This window comes from Cebus imitator, unplaced genomic scaffold (genome assembly GCF_001604975.1).
Source record: "Cebus imitator isolate Cc_AM_T3 unplaced genomic scaffold, Cebus_imitator-1.0 Scaffold814, whole genome shotgun sequence".
Lineage (NCBI taxonomy): Eukaryota > Metazoa > Chordata > Mammalia > Primates > Cebidae > Cebus > Cebus imitator.
Genome location: NW_016108129.1, coordinates 13203 through 17846, shown reverse-complemented (window position 1 = coordinate 17846; position 4644 = coordinate 13203). Strand labels below are relative to the sequence as shown.

General features: G+C 41.1%; 1 long non-coding RNA gene across 1 annotated transcript in view; it reads right to left on the bottom strand.

Moving 5' to 3' along the window:
• LOC119469759 overlaps nucleotides 1–2877 on the bottom strand; it is a 10470-nt gene extending 7593 nt beyond the window's left edge. The window contains exons 1-2 of the long non-coding RNA XR_005198605.1: nucleotides 2758–2877; nucleotides 2344–2654 (exon numbers count right to left, since the gene is read on the bottom strand). This is a non-coding gene — a long non-coding RNA (uncharacterized LOC119469759). The remainder of the gene's footprint in view (nucleotides 1–2343; nucleotides 2655–2757) is intronic.
• Between the last annotated feature and the right edge of the window lie 1767 nt (nucleotides 2878–4644).

Genomic DNA, 4644 nt, shown 5'->3' with positions numbered 1-4644 from the left:
TTGTTCCGGATCTGAGTTCAAGTCCTGAATATCGATGTTAACTTTCTGTCTCATTGATCTGTAAGTCTCCCATTATTATTGTGTGGGAGTCCAAGTCTCTTTATAAGTCTTATATATCTGGGTATTTCTGTATTGGGTGCATATATATTTAGGATCTTTAGCTCTTCTTGTTACATTGATCCTTTTATTTTTATGTAATATCCTTCTTTGTTTCTTTTGATCTTTGTTGCTTTGAAGTCTATTTTATCAGCAAAAATTGCAGCTCCTGCTTTCTATTTATATATTTTTGCTCTCCATTTGGTTGGTGAATTTTTCTCCATCCCTCTGTTTTGAGTCTTTGCGTATCCTTGCATGTGAGATGGATCTGGATGTAGCATACCAATGGGTCTTGGCTTTTTTTGCCTGTGTCTTTGGATTGGGGGATTTAGTCGATTTAAATTTAGAATTAATAACAATATATGTGAGTTTGACACTGTCATTTAATGTTAGCTGGCTGTTTTGCCCATTAGTTGATGCAATTTCTTAATTATGTTGATGTTCTTTATTTTTTGGCATTTTACTCATTTGTATAATAATGGAAGAATGGGAGAGAAATCTGGAATGGGAGATTTGCCTTCCTTCACATAGGATAAGGTTCTGGAAAAGTTCTTTCCTGTAGAAGATTTTGAAGAAGGCTCCTGGTATATTTCTCAGTAATCAATCATCTCCCATTCTGACCCACAGGTAATGTATTTGGGTTGTACTTTTAAAAATCTGGATGTTTCTGAAGAGAAAGTCCAGAAAACTTAGACGTATAAGCCTCTCTGGAACTGTCACATTTACCGAGTCCACATCTGTCTTTCAGACATCTGTAATGCTTACCATGTAAGGGCCCTCAACAGTGTGTGGCTTATGCAGCTTCTATTCCATTTAAGCAAGTGTCAGCTGCCATTCTGGACATGCCCATCTCTCCAGGTTTTGGAGTGGGTAATTTTTCTTGCAATTTCAGTTATTTAATAGATTCTAAAAAGTATTGACATTCAGATTATGCAGATTTCTTTGACATAAAAATGAGGGTGATGAATTTTATAATCTACATGTTGGAACATAAACCAAAAGTAAAATCAAGATTCACCTTTGATGTGTTACTAGAGGCAGACAACTGATCTTATTACGTATATGTGGCACATCTGACATAAACAGGCAAGACAACCGAGAAACGATATGGCACAACACTTATAAAAAAGTCTCAGCAATTTCAGTTTTCTTTTCAGGAAGCTGAAATTGTGAAAGTAAAACAGTGTGAGTGGTCATGTCTCAGGTGATGTTGTGTTCTGGAAAGTATCTCCAGTCCTGGGCTGGATCCAGTAGGTGCACCCGGGCACTCAAACCTGAAACAGGGACTCTTATTTGTTAAACACAAGACATTCCTATGAGAAAGCTGTTCTCAGGTGTGTTGCAGAGAAGGGAAGAGGAGATGGAGGTGTTCTTGGCTTCTCAGAATTGCTAAAAATTGAAGACCAAGCACACCCTCTTATATATTATTATTAATAATGTTAATACTAATATTATTCACTTCATGGCTAATGTCCACTTCATTTCTCAAATACCTCCATGCACAGAAGACAACAGGAGCATCCAGGCAACAGGGAGTGAGAAAGTCCCTCAGCCTACCCAGGTCCTGCAGACCTGAGCCCTGGGATTTTGACTACAGAACACATCCTCTGTTTTCAGGGAAGAGAAGAAGAAAGGGAACTGTCAGAATCCAGTGTACAGAGAACAAAATTGATTAGCAGAAAGAGGGTCAACTGAATCAGTCTGAGTCAGGTGTGCACCGTTTTACAAGACGAGGGAGAAAAGCTATGAAACTATCAGGTTTTTAGGACCCTGACCCTGAGTGAGCTTGTCTCTTGGCTCCCATCGGAACTCAAAGCCTGTTCTGGTCAAAGATTCCCATGGAGGTCTCTGCCCTGAGTCCAACTGGAAAACACTTCCCAGGTTTCCCAGGGATTCCTCAGGACTGTCATTCTGTGGACCACGAAAGGATTATTTCTGCTCCCAAAGTGACACTGTGGAATTGAAACTGTGATGTGAGGATTTGTACTTCTGTTACAAAAAGAAACACAAAGGAGAAAAAAAAGTTTTACCTGTAGAGGCATCAGATGTTAGTACAGAATTATAAATCTGGGAGATTCCCTGGGGAAATGTGACAACGAGGCAGCCCCAGGCGATGACAGGAAGCCAGCCCTTAGCAGCACCTGCACCTGACCCGAGACAGCCCCGTGCACAATGTTCGGGCGCCCCTGGTGGTCTCGGGGCCCCTGCAGGAGGTTTGTGTCCGGGCTCACAGGGGCCTCCCCTCACTGTGTCTCGCACACAGTAATACACGGCCGTGTCCTCGGCTCTCAGGCTGCTCATCTGCAGATACAGCGAGTTCTTGGCGTTGTCTCTGGAGATGGTGAATCAGCCCTTCACGGAGTCTGCCTAGCATGTGCTACCTCCGCTACTACTAATAGCTGAAACCCACTCCAGTCCCTTCCCTGGAGCCTGGCGGACCCAGTCCATGTTGTAGTCACTGAAGGTGAATCCAGAGGCTGCACAGGAGAGTCTCAGGGACCCCCCAGGCTGAACCAAGCCTCCCCCAGACTCCACCAGCTGCACCTCACACTGGACACCTGCAAACACAGAGACATCCTGGTCAAAAACTGCCAAACATATGCACTGTTTCTCTCACTCATGTCCACACACACTCAGTCTCTCTAGTTTTCCATGAATCACCTTCTAAAATAGCAACAAGGAAAACCCAGCTCAGCCCCCACTCTATGCTGAGTCCTCTGTGCTCAGTGCTGATCAGCAGGTGGAAATGCCTTGGAACCCCAGGGCTAAGGCTCCTCTCTCAGAGCTGCAGGGTCAGGGCTGAGCTGGCTTTCATCAGTACCGGGGGACCCTATTTGCATGTCTCCTACTACATAGCAAGCTCTAGGGTGGGACGCATGAGGGGGAGGCTGTGCCCAGATAAGAAGACAGTGCCCTGCAGAAGTTCGCTGACAATGATGGTATTCAAAACATATGCTGACTCATTATGAAATTGTGCTTGATAAACACTTTGCCCTGATCACCCTATCTAATGTTTAAATATTTCTGTAAATTATGTTCAGTAGCATTCAATATTTTCTCCATTTACAGATGTGGAAGTGAATCCACACATGGAGGGGCTCTGTATGCATCTAGGAGCTCATGTCTGGGATGAGTGGACCCCGGTATCTGGCCCTGTGCTCCTCATCACTGGCTCTGCCTGCTCCCTAAACCAACTCCAGGACAAAGCTGGATGTTTCTAGCGTGGTTTTCAGAACCCAGATTCTGTGATAAGACCATGTGTGATATTGCCTCACTCCAGCACTCTCCTGAAAATATGAGGAGAACTAAGGTCCAGGCACATTAATTTTCAAGTAGCTCTGACATTTAACATATTTTTTCTATCTTTCTATTACTCCTTCCTTGTCTAAGTTTCCATTTGTTTTCTTGTAATACATTTTATGAGGCTTAATTGAAAGATAATAAATTTTCCATATTTAAAATGTACAATGAATAAACATGATGTAACTGCCAGCATTATCAAGAAAGTGGACAAGTGAATTCTTCTCCACATTTCCTCTTGTTCTGCTATATTGCTGCTCGTTTCCCCTTCCCTTCCTCCACCATTTCCCCAGGCAACTACTACTCTTTATTATATTACTTTAGACATATTTTTATTTACCAAAATGTATAAAAATGAAAGAACATACTATATATCCTTATTTGTTTGGCATTTATTTGTTATAAATGATGGGTAGTATTCCAGCAAACAAATTTACTGTAATTTGTTTTTCTACTAAGCAGCTTAACAATATTAACATTCTTTTATTACTCTGGCACTTAACAAAAGAAAAATCTGCAAGTCACCTTTGAAATGTACATAGATGAGGAATATATTTTACTTTTTTTGTTTTTACAACAACAACATCAACAATAATAGATAAACACAGAAAAGGGAATTTTCCTAATTAAAAAAATACTTTAAATACTAGAAGTTTTAAGATAAACATCAAGTCTGAAATCTACGGAGAGGCAAGTTCCTGTAGACAGTAACAAAGCCAGGGTGTGAGCTGAACTGGGGCAGAGTCCGGAATATAAAATGTAGCTATTACAAGATGAAAACACACATATATATTGTATTACTCAAAGTCAAGTGTAGTAAACATGTTGTAGTGTGAATTTCTCAGGAACAACATACTGAAGAGCGTTTCTATCCTCTTGAATCCTTTTTCGCCAAAATCAGGACCATCAAAAACGTATTTCTGTCCCAATGTGTCTGTCTGGGAGAGAAAAGGAGCCCACACTCTGAAATGCATTTAGACCCACCTCCTTTATCCCCACTGCAGAACTACGAAATTACTCAGCAGGGTCCAGCCACCAAAACCAGTATCTTAGGGGCACTGGGGAAACCCCTTAGGAACTGAAATGAGAAAAGAGGTCTTCACCTAAGTTCCATTGAGAAGTGTCTTCCCTCTCTTTCTTTTTTTTTTTAATATTTGGTTTCATATATTGTAATCTAAGGGTTGCTTTTATGCAGAAAGCCCATTTTAAAATTCTGTATATTTTTTGATTTTTTTTTATTGCATTTTA